The 17,505-nt window shown below is 39.9% G+C and overlaps 1 long non-coding RNA gene across 1 annotated transcript; it reads left to right on the plus strand.

Annotated features, from left to right (window-relative positions):
• Window positions 1–553: 553 nt before the first annotated feature.
• LOC142750997 (uncharacterized) lies at window positions 554–5,570 on the plus strand. The gene is made up of 3 exons (XR_012882674.1): window positions 554–590; window positions 1,597–1,628; window positions 5,489–5,570. It is a non-coding gene; the product is annotated as an uncharacterized LOC142750997 (long non-coding RNA).
• The last annotated feature ends 11,935 nt before the right edge of the window (window positions 5,571–17,505 follow it).

Raw genomic sequence — 17,505 nt, forward strand, 5'->3', positions numbered from 1 at the left:
ATGTTCAGGGACCATCAGATTGGTCCCTGATACTCTGCCCAGTGCCCAGAGCTGTTGGTAACAGCGTGGGCACAGGGCTGTGTGCACGCGATCGCGTGCACACTGTTTTCTATGCAGAAATGCATGTGATCGCTGTGATTGGTTGTCACAGCGATCACATGTTCAGGGGCCAAAAGATTGACCCCTGACATTCTGCCCAGTGCCCATGGCTGTTAGCAACAGCCAGGGCACAGAGCTGTGTGCACGCGATCGCGCGTGCACAGTCTCTGAAGTGCCGCCGTAAATAGTCTATACGGCGGACTTTAGAGACCCTGACCGCTGGCCGTATATTTACGGCCAGCGGTCGGGAACCTGTTAAATTACAACGGCAGTGTAGTCTGGCCACACCGATTTCCTCCCCCACTCCAAAAACATACTGATAGATTATATATAATATATTAGCAATTTGAAATACATAAGAAGATATTGATCTTGTAGCTGTTCTAGAATTCCATAGAATTACTGCATTTCTTTTTAATACTTTACTCATTGCTTCTTTGTTTTTTTTCTTTAGGCTTTAGAAGATGTTCGTAGTGAACAGCACATTGCTGGTAATAACATTTAAGTCTATATTTTATTTTTGCATTAAACCTAAAGTATATAAAGCTCTTCTTTTATATGTTGTCTGGGCATAACCCAAAAAAATCAAGTATTTGATCATAACCAAAAAGTGATATAGGAGAATGTAAGATGTTTTTATTTTTGTTGAGAATGTTAATGACAAATTAGGGACGATCATAACATGCAAAACAGATAAAAACAAGGACATTTATGCAAAAACACCGAAAAAGGCCATACTTACAAATGGATCATAACATGATCATAACATACTTACAAAACGATCATAACATGGATGAAGATCCCTATTGGTTATAGGTTTCAGTAGAAGATAAAATATGTGAAGTAACATTTTCAGGAGAGGTAAGAAAATGCTGGAACTTGAGGAAGGGTAAATTAAACAGGAAGAGATACAGGGAGAGAACATATCTTTGTGCATTTATAAGGGGAGTCCTGTTTTTCAGCCCCTACGAATTGGATCGGGGTCGGCAGATCAGCTGTTTTGAAGGGGCCGCAGCCCTCGTACAAGCGCTGCTTCCCTTTTATTTCTAGTTCCTCACTGAATCATCGACACGTAAGTAGCGGCGATACACAGGTATTGCAGCCTGTTCTTTCATTGACTTCAATGTCAGAATGCATTACTGTGATCCGCCGCTGCTGCTGTGTCGGCAATTCAGAGTGTAATCAAGTAAGGAAAATAAAGGGAAAGGAGCGCTCGAATGAGCACTGTGACCCCTTCAAAACAGCTGATCGGCCCGGGTCCCGACAGTAGGACCCCGACCCATCAGCTATTGATGGCCTATCCTGAAAATAGGCCTTCAATTTTTAGGGGCTGGAAAAACCCTTTAATTCTTTTTGAGGGAGAATGGCATGGTCAAATTTTAGCCATGGTGAAAATGTTTTTTTTTAAATATATGTTACGTCACAAAACCTGGTTTAATTTGAAAAATTTCCTGTGCATTTTCTATGTACTTACTTTTGTCTTTTAATCTATCTTAGAAACTGTAGACTCAAAGGGAACATATTCTAAGGTAAATACAAATATATTTCCTATCAGGTGAAAAGGGTATTTCTCATGGAGTTTCTACTCTGCATATAACATTAAGAATTCTATCATACTACAGCCGCTAGAACCTGTATAGGACCACACTGGACATTTATGGACTAAATTATTATTCTTTTGATTCATACTCTTTAAATTTGTGCAATGTCATTATTTCAAGCTAGTGGAAAATGCTTTCCCGGGGCTCATTAAATTTTCCCATACCATTTGATTCACCTCTAATCTTGCTATTCAAGTTAAACTCTATAGGATATAGTTTAAGTCTCCAGTGGATATATTGATATCTTTGCGGTCAACAGTGACGTACAGATGAGGTTCACTATAGGTTTTGGGATGCACATGGACATATCTGAATTTCTATGGGTCTTTCAATTATTTGATGTGTGTCTGTTAGAATTTATGTTCTGTAAATGTACAATTGTAATTTGTATAGTGTAGTGTATAGCTAGTGTTGGGATTAAGTATAACACCGGTATATAAACGAGAATGCCCTCTCCTTATGTTAGAGATTGGCAGGTTTAGTGAAAAAATTAGGTCCTAAGAACCTGCCCCAAGAAATCAATTTATACAAGTAAGGCTGTGTTCACATCAGCATTGGTTTCCGTTCATGGGTTCCGTTGCAGCTTTCATTCGGAGGAACCCATAAACGGAAACCAAAGATTCTGTTTGCATTACCATTTTTTTTTGGTAATTCTTCCGTTGCAAATGTTTTGCATTTGTCTTCGTTCCATAAGGTTTGTGACTACGCTATTGTTTCCGCTAAGAAAACTGACACCTTACGGAACCTAGACGTAGACAAGCGAAAACCATTTGCAATGGAGGCATTACCATTGAAATCAATGGTAATGCAAACGGAAGCTTTGTTTTCAGTTTGGCTTTAAATTCATGGATTCCTCCGACGGAAAGCTACAACGGAACACATGAACGGAAACCAACGCCGATGTGAACGAGGCCAAGAGACTAAACCCGAAACATTGTCACTGGTTTTGGAGACCATTACAAAATACTGGATTGTGTATTATTGTCTCTACAAAGCCCAGAAACACAGACTATATGAACATGCATGCTAACTATTGGGTTCTGTTAATTTCTCTTTTTTATTTTTCTAACTCTTTTGGATGTTCCTGTATCTGTTATTTTTAGTTACTTTAAAGTTTTGCCTTGTTACTGTAACAAGCCAAAAAGTTCTTCTTGGATTGTAAGTGTACGTGTGGATTTTGAGGCAGATTAAACCATGTGTTGTGACAAAAATCCAGAAGAAATCCAGGACATACAGTTAGGTCCAGAATTATTTGGACTGTGACACAAGTTTTGGCATTTTTGCTGTTTACCAAAACATATTAAATATACAGTTATATAATCAATATAGGGTTAAAGTGCAGATTCTCATCTTTAATTTGAGGGTATTCACATCCTAATTTGAGGAAAGGTATAGGAATTACAGCTCTTTAATATGTAGCTGCCTCTTTTTCAAGGGACCAAAAGTAATTGGACAATTATCTCCAAAGCTATTTAATGGGCTGCATGGGCTATTCCCTCGTTAATCCATCATCAATTAAACAGGTAAAAGGTCTGGAGTTGATTCCAGGTGTGGGATTTGCATTTGGAAGCTGTTGCTGTGAACCCACAACATGAGGTCAAAGGAGCACTCAATGAAAGTGAAAACAGACCATCATTAGGTTGAGGAAAATGAAAAAAAAAAAAAAAACATCAGAGACATAGCACAAATGTTAGGATTGGCCAAATCAACAGTTTGGTAAATTTTAGACAAAAAAGAGCGCACTGGTGATCTCGTGAACTCCAAAAGGCCTGTATGTCCATGGAAAGCAACAGTGGTGGATGATCGCAGAATCCTTTCCATGGTGAAGAAAAACCCCTTCACAACATCTACACCAGTGGAAAACCCTCTCCTGGAAGTAGGTGTATCAGTATCCAAGTCTACCATAAAGGGAAGATTTCATGAGAGCAAATACAGAGGGTTCACCACAAGGTTAACCATTAATCAGCCTCAAAAATAGAAAGGCCGGATTAGACTTTGCTAAACAACATCTAAAGAAGCCAGTCCAGTTCTGGAACAGCATTCTGTGGACAGATGAAATTGAGATCAACCTGTCTCAGAATGATGCGAGGAAAAAAGTATGTAGAATGCTTGGAATGGCTCATGATCCAAAGCACACCACATCCTTTGTATAACATGGTGGATGTAGTGTGATGGCATGGGCATGCATTGCTGCCAAAGGCACTGAGTCACTAGTGGTTATTGATGATGTAACTGAAGACAGAAGCAGCCGGATGAATTCTGAAGTGTTCAGGGATATACTTTCTGCTCAGATTCAACTAAATGCAGCAAGGTTGATTGGACATCGCTTCACAGTACAGATGGACAATGACCAAAAACATACTGCGAAAGCAACCCAGGAGTTTTTTAAGGCAAAGAAGTGGAATATTCTGCAATGGCCAAGTCCATCACAAGATCTCAACAGGATCGAGCATGCAATTCACTTGCTTAAGACAAAGCACAGGCAGAAAGACCCACAAACAAGCAACAACTGAAGACATCTGCAGTAAAGGCCTGGCAATGCATCACAAAGGAGGAAACCCAGCGTTTGGTGATGTCCATGGGTACCAGACTTCAGGCAGTCATTGCCTGCAAAGGATTCCCTACAAAGTATTAAAAAAACAACATTTTATTTATGGTAATGTTAATTTGTCCAATTGCTTTTGAGCCCCTGAAATGAGGAGGCTGTGTAGAAAAATGGTTGCAATTCCTAAACGTTTCACAGGATATTTTTGTTTAACCCCTTGAATTAAACCTGAAAGTCTACACTTCAATTGCATCTCAGTTGTTTAATTTTAGATCCAATGTGGTGACATGCAGAGCTCAAATCATGAAGATTGTGTCACTTTCCAAATAATTCTGGACCTAACTGTATACAGTATTCTATAGATTTGAAAATCTGCAGATTACCCTAAAGTCTGTACTGATTTTCTTTTACTGCATGTGAATGGGGTTTTGTAAAACTCTTTTGACTTGTGCTGTACTTCATTATACATTTTTTGTACGGAAGGTGTTGCTTGGTTGTGCTAACATTTTGATTGCTAAACTTTACTTTGCGAGTGAGTTCCCAGTGTATTGTTTCTTCTGTGTACTCTGGTTTCTTCTCACATTCTCAGAACATATTGATAGATTAATTGACTTCCGGGAGGAATCTTGCGACTTTTGGGTTTATCAATTATTTTCTCCCGGTTTAAACAGTATCTGCATCTTCAGGACGCAGATACAGTTGAATCCAATGGTAGAGCAGGGGGCCGTAAGGTAACTGCTCCACCATACACTATATATCGCTGGACGCGAGGCAGTAACGTCATTGAGCCTGTCGGCATTATACTGTGTGGTGGCAGTTATGAGGGGCACTTTACTCTGGGGGCATTATACTCTGTGGAGGCAAATATAGGGGCATTATACTTTGTGGATGCAGTTATTGGGGGCATTATGTTGTGGTGGCATTTATGAGGGGCATTATAATGTGTGGGGGCAGCTATGGGGGCATTATGCTGTGTGGAGGTAGTTATAGGGGCATTATAATGTGTGGGGGCAGCTATGGGACATTATACTGTGTGGGGAGCACTATGGGGAAATATACTGTGGGGGCAGTTTCAGGGGGTATATTATATACAGTAGTATGCAGCAGGCTCAGGGGATAAATATTAATTCAATGGCGTAGCATGCAAATAGGGGCGTGGCACGCAAATAGAGATGTGGCCTAAATAATCGTTCAATTATCATAATCGAGGTTACATGTTCAATTAATCATGATTTTGGTTTAGGTCATAATTGTATCTAGTGATTCGTCAAGAGAGAGTTCCTCACAAAGTCGAAAAGATAAGAAATCGTCTTCTACTTTCCAAGTAAGAATTTGTAGTTGCCTTTTTAGAATAAGACGCATATTTTGTCCTTTTTTCCCCCCAATTATTTTGTACTCGTGTATTTTTATGTATAGGATTACATTTTGAGAGGAATGTGAGGAAAGTATAAATTGAGAGGTTGTTATTATCCTAAAGAGATTCTGACTGTAAAGTATTGTTAACTGCTTGGTGACCTTTTTACGTATAGTTATGTCGCTGTTTCAAAGGTCATAACGCAATCCAACGTACAGTTATGTTGGATTGTTAAGCCGTCACCGTGTCTAATGTGACCGAGTAAAGATGGCTGCTATCCTTGACAGCAGACAATTTTTTTTATATTTAAATATTTTTATTTCTGTATTCATAACAAATATTCCAAAAATTCCAATTATACATACAAAAATTCAATGAACAATTTGACATACAAGACCGGTCTGAGAACTACTTCATTCCCATTTTTCCCACAAAGTACTTCTTTATTGAACCCCCATACTATTATAATATAACTTCTCATATTTTATTATGGTTACAAGATTTTGTTTCCATAAGTAGATTTCTAAGGGGCAACTTGAAATCCACTTTCTAACTATTTGTAATTTTGCAGCAAACAGTAACTTTCTTAAAGGGGTTTTCCCAATACTGTTTTTTGTTTTTTTTAATCACTGCAATACTTATCAATTTATCTATTAATGCCCTCTAAATATAGTTATCTTCATTTTTATTTTGTAACCCGTTCCCGCCGCAGCCACTTTTGGACCAAATGACAGAGCCTCATTTTAAAATATGACATGTGTTATTATATGTGGTAATAACTTTGGAATGCTTTTACCTATCCAAGCGATTCTGAGATTGTTTTTTTTCGTGACATATTGTACTTTATGTTAGTGAACAAATTTGGTCGATAAATTCAATATTTTTTGTGAAAACACCAAATCGTAGAGATAATTTAATTATAATTTTTCTAAATTCAAATGTATGTGCTTGTAAGACAGATAGTTACTAGTTAACATTTCCCATATGTCTACTTTATGTTTGCATCGTTTTTTGAACATCCTTTCATTTTTCTAGGACGTTACAAGGTTTAGAACTTTAGCAGCAATTTCTCTTATTTTAAAGAAAATTTAAAAAGGCAATTTTTTCAGGGACCAGTTCAGTTCTGAAGTGGCTTTGAGGGCCTTATATATTAGAAAGTCCCCATAAATCACCCCATTTTGAAAACTGCACCCCTCAAAGTATCCAAATCAGCATTCATAATGTGTTTTAACCCTTTAGGAGTTTCACAGGAATTAAAGCAAAGTAGAGGTGAAATTTACAAATTATTTTTTTTTGCCATGTTAAATACAGTATTTAACATTGCATATTGTTTCTGGCTAATACGTTACTACACTATTTTTTACTGTATTTTTTTGCCGAAATTCATTAGTAATAAATTTTTTTTTTGTACCACAGAGGGTTTTACCTCAATATTTGATTGCCCAGATTATATTATTGCAGTTTTTATAAATATCTCACATGTGGCCCTAGTGTGCTAATAGACTGAAACACAGGCCTCCGAAGTAAAGGAGCACCTAGTGTATTTTGGGCCTCCTTTTTTTTAGAATATATTTTAGACACCTTGTCAGGTTTAACTCCTTAATGAGCGGGCATGTTTGTACCTTAATGACCAAGCCAGATTTGTCAAATCTGGTATGTCTGACTTTATCAGAGAATAACTCTGTGAAAGTTTTGAATATCCAAGTAATTCTGACATGGTTTTTTCGTCACATGTTGTACTTTATTTTAGTGGTAAAAGTAGACTGATACGATTTGCGGAAATAACTTAAAAAATAGAAAAAAGGAAGAAATTTTGTAGAAATTACCATTTTCTCCTATTTTTAACTGCAATATGTCACATATGTACATACATACAGTACAATTTTTTTAATTAAATATATATTACTATCTCTTTACTCTATTTTGGCAGCACTTTTGAAAAAATTCAATAAATTTTCAGCAATTTAGAGGACTTACAAATTGAATAATCATTTTATAAATTTTGAAGTACATTTTGTTTTCCTGCACCAAGCCAGGTTTTCAGAGGCTCATATGTCTCAGAGTGATGGAAACCCCCACAAATGACCCCATTTAGAAAACTAGACCCCTTAAGGTATTTACCTAGGGGTATAGTAAGTATTTTGACCCCACAGTTTTTTGCTAAATTGAATACATAGCAGGTGGAAAAAATAATAATTTCACTTTTTTTCATAAAAGTATCAGTTTGAAGACCAATTTCTTTGTAAAGCGACCATGAAAATGAAGAAACACACCCCAAAATCTATCACCCTGTTTCTCCTGTTTTCAAAAATACCCACATTGTGGCCCTAAAGCGCTGCCTGGACACGGCAGGGCCCAAAAGGAAGGGAGCAACCGGAGGCTTTCAGGACTCATATTTTGCTTGAAAATGTTTTAGGCCCCACTGTACATTTGGAAAGGCTTTGAGCTGCCAGAACGATAGAAACTCCCCATAAACTACCCCATTTCGAAAACTAGACCCCATAACGTAATTATTTAGGTGTATAGTAATTATTTTGACCCACAGTTCTTTGCTAAATTTAATGCATATCAGGTGAAAAAAATAATAATTTCACTTTTTTCATACAAGTATTTGTTTGAAGACCGATTTCTTTGTATGGCGAACATGAAAATGAAGAAACACACCCCAAAATCTATCACCCTCTGTCTCCTGTTTTCAAAAATACCCACATTGTGGCCCTAATGCGTTGTTTGGACACACGGCAGGGCCCCAAAGGAAGGGAGCACCCGGAGGCTTTCAAGACTCATATTTTGCTTGAAAATGTTTTAGGCCCCATTGTACATTTGGAAAGGCTTTGAGCTGCCAGAATGATAGAAACTCCCCATAAACGACCCCATTTCGAAAACTAGACCCCTTAAAGGGAACCTGTCACCAGCATTTCACCTATTGAACTTTACTTATCTCTCACTGGCCGCTGCTATCAAAAGTTCATTACCTTTATCTCCTCACCTAAACTCCTCCTCCGACTGTAAATAACGGACTGCAAACATTATGCACCTTTTATCGTAATAATCAAGTGTCCCTTTGTGCGCACACACAAGAAGAGGACATCAATGCACAAGCGCAGGATTTTGTGTGCTGGGAGAAGGCGAGGAGCTGTCAATCAAAAGTAAGGAGGCGGGAAATACTCGGAAAGACTTGAGGAATGAAGATATGACTCTTTTCAAACGAAGATATGACTCTTTTCAAATGAAGATATGACTCTTCAAATGAAGATATTACTCTTTTTTGCTCATTTGCATACGGTGTGGGAACGCTAAAAAACTGAATATTAAAGCTACGGAGTCGACTAAGAAGACAATTATAGGTTATATAGAAATGATTTTTCACCCTCTACCACCATGCATTGCTGGTTTAATAGGTGGAATGCTGGTGACAGGTTCCCTTTAAGGTATTTATCTAGGGGTATAGTTAGCATTTTGACCACACAGGTTTTTCGCTAAATATATTGGAATTAGTCTGTAAAAATTTAAATGTACTTTTTTTCTGAAACAACATAGAAATTTTTATTATTTACAAGGAATAACGAAGAAAAAGCACCCCATCATTTGTAAAGCAATGTCTCCCGATTACGACAATACCCCATATGTGGTAATAAACTGCTGTTTGGACCCACAGCAGGGCTCAGAAGGGAAGGAGCGCCATTTGGATTTTTGATTTTGCTGGAATGGTTTTCGGTGCCATGTCGCATTTGCAATGCACTGGAGGGACCAAAACAGTGGAAACCGCCCAAAAGTGATCCCATTTTGGAAAAACCTTCAAGGAATTTTTCTAGGGGTATAGTGAGCATTTACACCCCACGGGTCTTTTGCAGAGTTTATTAGAATTAGGGCGCGAAAATTAATAGCAAAATTTTTTCCACTAAAATTTAGAATTTTCTCATTTTCACAAGGGATAAAGAAGGAAAAAAACAAACATTTTTTATAAAGCAATTTCTCCCGAGTACGGAAATACCCCACATGGGGTCATACGTTTTTTCATTAGAAATGAATTAACCCTTTCAGGACTGATCCATTTTTTGCTTTCATATTTTAGATTTTCCCTCCCCGCTTTCCAAGAGCCATAACTTTTTTATTTTTCCATCAATAGAGTGGTGTGAGGGCTTATTTCTTGCGGGAGGAGCTGCAGTTTTTATTGGTACCATTTTTTGGTACATAAAAAGTGATTCAAAAGTTGTATTACATTTTTTTTTATAGAGCGAAGGTGACAAAATAAAAAAACTGCGATTTTGGCGGTTTCAATTATTAATTTTTTTTAAGGTGTTCACTATGCAAATTAAATAATGGTATATTGTAATAGTTTGGACTTTTACGGACGTAGCGATACCAATTTTGTTCATTTTTTTACATTACTTTAGAAGAAAAATGCGAAAAGGTGTTTTGTTTTTTTAACTTTAAAAAAAAAAAATTCTCACTACTAATAACTATAATTCTTCTACACATTTTATTAATCAATCCCCTTAGGGGACTTGATCCAGCGATCATTGGATCACTGGTACAATATACTGAAATACTAATGTATTGCAGTATATTGTTATTCTTACAGGCTTCTGTAACAGAGCGATCGCTGTACCTGTCCGTTAGTACCGAGGGGGCCTGCTGTAATACACAGCCGACACCCGCAGCGTATGGAGCGGGCACAGCACGTGAGCCGGCTCCATACATCAACCGCCGCACCGTGACGGGCAATTAAGTCATAGTGCGCAAAGGGGTTAATGCGCAGTGGATGGTTCAAAGTGAAAATTGCAATTTTCCACTGATATGCCATTTTAGTGCATAATATGTTGTGCCCAGTTTGTGCCACAGAAGACAAATACCTCATAAAACGTTAAGCGGGTTCTCTCGGGTATGGCGACGCCATATGTGTGGGCGCAAACTGCTGCTTGGGCACGCTGCAGACCTCAGAAGGGAGGGAACGCCATTTTGCTTTTGGAGCGCAGATTTTGCTTGGTAGGTTTCTGTTTTGGGTTTTGCTGGTATTTCAGTTTATCATGTGGGGGGCATGTGTAATCTGTGCGGAGAACATCAGGGCATGATAAGAGGGTATAATAATGGGGTAAATAAATAATATTTCATAGATAGGTGCCCGGTGTCGCACTGATAAATGGCGCCCGATCTTATCCACTTTTGGACTTTCTTCACATTTTGCATCGCCATATTCTGAAAGCCAGAACTTTTTTATCTTTTCACCACCGGAGCCCTGTGAGGACTTATTTGTTGCGGATCTGTAGTTTTCATTGGTACAAATTTGGGGTACGTGCGATTTTTTTTTTATATCACTTTTTGTTAAATTTTTTTGCAATCCTGAGCAAAAAACAGGAATTCTGACACCGTTTTTTAGGTTTTCTTTTTGCGGCGCTTACCGTACGCTATAAATTACATTTTTACTTTATTCTGCGGGTCGGTACGATTACTGCGATACCATATGTATATAGGTTTGGTCCTTTTTTTTAGCGTTTGCACAATAAAATGACTTATTTATAAAAAAAAAAAAATTCTGTGTCACCATATTCTGAGAGACATAATTTTTTTATTTTTTAGTCAAAAAAGCTGTGTAAGGTCTTGTTTTTTGCGGGACGGATAGAAGTTTTTATTGGTACTATTTTTGGGAACATGCGACTTTTTGATCACTTTTTATTCTTTATTTAGGGAGCGGTGGTGACCAAAAAAATTGTGATTCTGTCGTCGTTTTTTATTGATTTTTTTGGGGTGTTCATCGTGCGGAGAAAATAACATTACAGTTTTATAATTGGGGTCGTTACGAACGCGGTGATACCAAATATGTGTACTTTTTTAACGTGTTCATTTTTTTTCTATAATAAAAGTCTTATTATAGGAATAAAAGCATTTTGTGTTTATAGAACTTATAACTTTTATTTTTACACTTTTTTGAAAACATTTTTATTACTTTTTTTTACTTTTTTCACTTGTCCCACTAGGGGACACTTAGACTTGCAGCTTTGATCGCTGCTAGAGTACATTACACTACATACTTAGTGTGATGTACTCCTAACTGTCATTGTGACGTGACTGTCACACTGACAGGAAGCAGAGGAGGAACGGCCGGAGGCTGTTCCTCCGAGGCTTCCGTACATGGCAACCCGGAGGTCATTATCTGACCTCCGATTGCCGTGACAAGCATCGGTAGCCCCCACGATCACTTAGTGGGGGCTGCCGATGTGCTTCAAACCACTTAAATGCGGCGACGGCAATCCGTCGCCGCACTTAAGGGGTTAACTGCCGAAAGCAACGGCCATGTTCCGCTGTCCGGCGAGACTGATGTCTCAGCTGTCTAGGACAGCTGTCAGTAAACACAGAGTGACAGTTTGAAATGCGGACGAAAATGCACGTCCTGGAGTCGGAACTAGCAGCTGACCAGGACGTGCATTTTCGTCCTTGGTCGTGAAAGGGTTAAAGAGGTCTTGTGTTGCCAAAACAGTGGAAACACCCCAAAATTAACCCCATTTTGGAAACTACACCTCTCAAGAAATTTATGTAGGGGTATAGTCAGAATTTTGACCTCACAGGTTATTGGCTAAATATATTGGAATCAGTCTGTAAAAATGAAAATCTACTTTTTTTCTGAAAAAAACATAGAAATTTATAATATTTACAAGCAATAAAGAAAAAAATGTACCCCAACATTTGTAAAGCAATATCTCCCGATTACGTCAATACCCCACATGCAGTAATAAACTGCTGATTCGACCCACAGCAGGGCTCAGAAGGGAAGGAGCGCCATTTGGATTTTGGAGCACAGATTCCACTGGAATGGTTTTCAGTGCCATGTCACGTTAGCAACGCCCTGGAGGGACCTAAACAGTGGAAATACCCCAAAAGTTACTCCATTCTAGAAGCTACACCCCTCAAGGAATTTTTCTAGGGGTAAAGTTAGCATTTTGACCCCACAGTTCTTTTGCATAATTTATTAGAGTTAGGCCGCGCAAATTAATATAACTTTTTTTTCCACTAAAATGTTGAATTTTCTTATTTTCACAAGGGATAAATGAGATAAAACACCCTAATTGTAAAGCAATTTCTCCCGAGTACGGAAATACCCCACACGTGGTCATACATGTTTGTCATTACAAATGAATTAACCCTTCCAGGACTGATCCATTTTTGCTTTCTTATTTTCGTTTTTCACTCCCAGCACTCCAAGAGCCATAACTTTTTTCTCTTTCCATCAATAGGGTGGTGTGAGGGCTTATTTCTTGCGGCAGGAGTTGTAGTTTCTATTGACACTATTTAAATTACCATAAAATGTACTGGGAAACGAAAAAATAATTATTTGAGGCTGAAGTTGGAAAAAACTGTGATTCCTCCATTTTTTGGGGGTTTTGTTTTTACGGCTTTCGCCATGTGGTTAAAAGCGAAAAAACGTAACTTTATTCTGCGGATTAATACAATTACGGTGATACCAAATTCATATACCGTATTTTTCGGACTATAAGACGCAGTTTTTAGCACGAATAAATCTTGCTAAAAAGTCCCTGCGTCTTACAGTCCGCAGTCAAGGGACCGGCATCGCCGGGCGCCATGACCGCTTCATTACTTAACCCCTTCCCGACCCATGACGTGCCGGCACATCATGGAGCTGGAGGGGGGTGATGTATGGAGCGGGCTTACGCACTGACACGCTGCTATAACAGCCAGGAACAGCAATTTCGCTGTTCCTGGCAGTTTAATGGGCTTGTGCCATAAAACACATGTATCCCCTATCCACAGGATAGGGCATACATGGGTGATCGATAAGGAGAACGGGGACCGAAAGTTACCAAGAGCACTGCATGATAAGCTGTGAGTTCCGTGTTCTGTGTCCGGCAGGTTCATAGAGATCAATGGGATTCTTCTGCGCATGCGCGAGCAGCTCTCCATTGATCTCTATGGAGCTGCGGAACAGATAAGCCGGACACAGAACCCGGAAGTTCAGGCTTCTCATGTAGCGCTCTGGGTGACTTTCGCTCCCCTGTTCTCCTTATTGCTGGGGACCCCAGCGGTCGGACCCCCTGCGATCTCACATGTAGCCCCTATTCTGTGGATAGGGGATTCATGTGTTTTATGGCAAACCCCCTTTAACTAGTTAAATGCCATGGTCAATAGCGACCGCAACATTTATAGGGGTTTTTCTATGAAGGACATTTATGACATATCCACAGGATATGTCACAAATGTCAGATAGATGCAGGTCCCACCTCTGGGACCCGCACCTATCTCTAGAACGGGGCCCCCTAAACCCCGTTCTAGATTTCTGTGCTGTCCCGGCCACTCAGCTACGCTGTTTCTGTAACTTCCATAGAACTGAACAGCAGTTACAGAAACAGCGTAGCTCGCATGCTACGCTGCTTCCGTAACTGCCATTCACTACTATGGGAGTTAGGGAAACAGTGTAGTTACGTTGTTTCAGTAACTCCACATGTAACCAAGTGGCTGCTGGTTCAAGTTCCCTAGGGGAACTACAAAAATGTGTAAAAAAATAAAATAAATGTTAGATACATTTTTAGGAATGTTAATAAAAAAACCTTTTCCCATTTTTCCCCAAGCACAATGTAAAAAATAAAATGAATAATTTTTTACGGGACGAGCTGTTGATTTTATTGGTACCATTTTTTCGGGGCATAAAAAGTGATCAAAAAGTTGTAATACATTGTTTTCTTGAGAGCTAAGGTGACCAAAAATGTGCAATTCTGACGATCTTTTTTAGTTTATATTTTTTCACAGCGTTCACTGTGTGCTATAAATGACATTTGACTTCATTCTGCGGGTCGATACGATTACAGCGATACCAAATGTATATAGTTTTTATTATGTATTGCAGCGTTTGCCCAATAACATCACTTTGTTTTAAAATAATTTAATTTCTGTGCCACCATATTCTGGGAGCGAGCCATAACTTTTTTAATTGTTAGTCAAAAAAGCTGTGTAAGGGCTTGTTTTTTGCGGGATGTGTTGTCGTTTTTATTGGTACAATTTTCGGGTACATGCAACTTTTTTTTTACATTCTTTATTTATGTTTATTTTCATCAGAAAAAGTATTTTTCAGCAAATCAGAAAATATACTCATCCATCATACATATTCGGCAAGTGGAAACAAAAAGAAAACAAAGGCAAGATAAAAGTAAAAAAAATATTATGCATATACACTTCCAAGCACAATGCATAACAGTCCTCTATTCCAGCAGAAGAGTAGGTAATATGGTGGACAGAATACATGGATATCATGAATACATAGCAATATACCTTAAGTAATACTGACAATGCATCCAGGACAGTGGGCACCACGACAAACTGCATCAGAACCACTACACATCATAATGAGTTGATTCTACGCTTCGCATCGGAGAGAGGATAAAAGAACTAGGCAGAACCAGAGAACCCGCACACCAGCCACAAGGACAGATCAAGCCAATTCCCCCCTATCCTACATACCCCATGCAACCTATGCATAAAGTAAATAATCTTCCAACTCACAGAACTCCCTTCATCCCTGCCAGACCAATCCCACCGACCCTGGATTCCCGTGATGGGCCTGTGTTACCTCCTCCATTCTCTGCAGATGCAGTATCTCCTGGAACCATTCAGTAATGGTTGGCCCGCTACTGTTCTTCCATAACCGTGTTGTGTGTGCTGCGATCAACAGGAAACTAATTAGGGTTTTCGTATATCTTTTGACTGCTCCTGGGAGCATGGAAAGTAGTAACACCTCCGGGGTATTGGGAAGCATCTGACCTGTGATTTTCTGTATCAGGTCCACTACAGTAAACCAGAATGTGTTGATTAACGGGCACCCCCACCAGATGTGTAACATAGTTCCACCGGCCCTGCTACCATGCCAACATTCATCAGGTACTGCCGGATAAAAGGAGTGAAGCAATGCTGGAACCCTATACCACCACGACAATATCTTGTAATTAGTTTCCTTGGCCTTACAAGAGATAGAGATTCTATGGCACAGGGCAAAGGCTTTCGACCAGTCAGCCGGCGACAGAGGCGAAGTAAGCTCCCTCTCCCACCCCTTCACAAAGGATGGAGGAACATCATTACTTAAGTCCTGTAAAAAATTGTAAATGAGGGAGATAGTTCTAACTGGGGGAGTTGAAGCAACACATAACTGCTCCAGCGGTGTTAGATCCCTGTGCAAAGACAGCCTCGTCTTATTAGCAGTGTAGAAATGTTGCATCCTCAAAAAGTCCCACCGCCCAACCGGTGATCTCTCCAGCTCCGGGACAAGCGCCTCAAAAGACTTCAAACCCCGATTCGTCAGTACATGGCGAAAAGTCACGCGAAGGCCTGGGCGTACAGGCCAAGAAGGTGGGCCGTATCCCAGGGAGAAAATCCACATTATGGGATATCGCCACCAATGGACCATCGGTAGGTATCACTATTGCCAGAGCTCGGAAACTTTTATATGTGACTACCACTTGTCCCGCAACCAAAGGGAGCAGAGCGTTCTCCCGCCTCTTATAGTACCACAACCGGAGCGACGGAAGTGCAGTAAGAGGAGTCGGCGCCAAAAAGTCCTCCAATCTCACCCATAACTTAGAGTTCGCATGGTGGAACCAGTCCAATACTCGAGCACTCCCCGCCGCAAAGTAATAGGCCAGACAGTCAGGCAATCCTAGTCCCCCACAACGCTTTCTCTTGAAAAGGGTAGCTTTCGCGATCCTCGGCGGTCTACCTCGCCAAATGAACCTAGCCAGTGCTTTATTTAACTGAAGAAAAAAAAACCTGGGCAGTACACACGGAACCGTCTGAAAGAGATACATCAAACGTGGCAGGATATTCATCTTTACCACACTTATTCTGTCCAGCCAAGAAAAATCCTTGGCTTCCCACTTAGCCAAGTCAGCTCTAAGAGTTTGGAGAATGGGCAGAAAATTAAGAGAGTTGGAATCCGCAAGAGCCACAGGTATCCGCACCCCTAAATATTTCAGCGAGCCCGACTTCCATGAGAAAGAATAATTACTACGCACCTGATGAGCTTCCGACACCGGCAAGGAAATATTCATAGCCTCGCTCTTAGATAAATTCATCTTATAATTACTAAAATAGCTATACGTCTGGATGGATTTCATCAGAGGCGGCAATGATAGGTGTGGTTGTGTAATATAGAATAATAAGTCATCAACGAACGCAGATACCTTAAAATGCATATCACCAACCTGAACCCCCCTTATGTCATTATTATTCCTCTCCATCACCAAAAGATGTTCCATCACCACTGCAAATAGCAGGGGTGAAAGTGGGCAGCCCTGTCTAGTCCCATTCCCAATCCTAAATGGAGCAGAAAGAGAACCATTAACCCTAATTCTCGCCTGAGGATGATTGTAAAGGGACAATATATGCGTCAACATTAACCGACCAACTCCCATCTGACTTAGAGCCGCCTCCAGAAACCCCCAATCCACCCGATCAAAGGCCTTCTTAGCATCTAGCGACAAAAGCATACATGGAATGCTACTTTTCGTCACGTGATGAATCAAGGAGAAAGTCTTCAGCGTATTATCTCTGGCTTCGCGCCTTGGGACAAAACCCACTTGATCCGGGTGAATCAGGGACCCCAGGAACCCGGCCAGTCTATTCGCTATCAACTTCGCATACATCTTAGCGTCCGTGTTGATGAGAGAGATTGGCCTATAGCTCGCACAATGTTGCGGATCCCTACCCTCTTTTGGGATGACCATGATATGTGCCTGCAAAAATGAATCAGGGAACCTCACCTGGTCCGACATGGAATTAAACGACTCCTGCAACAACAGTACCAACTCCTCTGCTAGTGACTTGTAAAAACCCGCCGTTTACCCATCTGGCCCCGGACTCTTCCCGGCTGGTAAAGTTTTAATAACCTGCATTAACTCCTCTCCTAA

This window comes from Rhinoderma darwinii, chromosome 3, assembly GCF_050947455.1.
Source record: "Rhinoderma darwinii isolate aRhiDar2 chromosome 3, aRhiDar2.hap1, whole genome shotgun sequence".
Classification (NCBI taxonomy): Eukaryota; Metazoa; Chordata; class Amphibia; order Anura; family Rhinodermatidae; genus Rhinoderma; species Rhinoderma darwinii.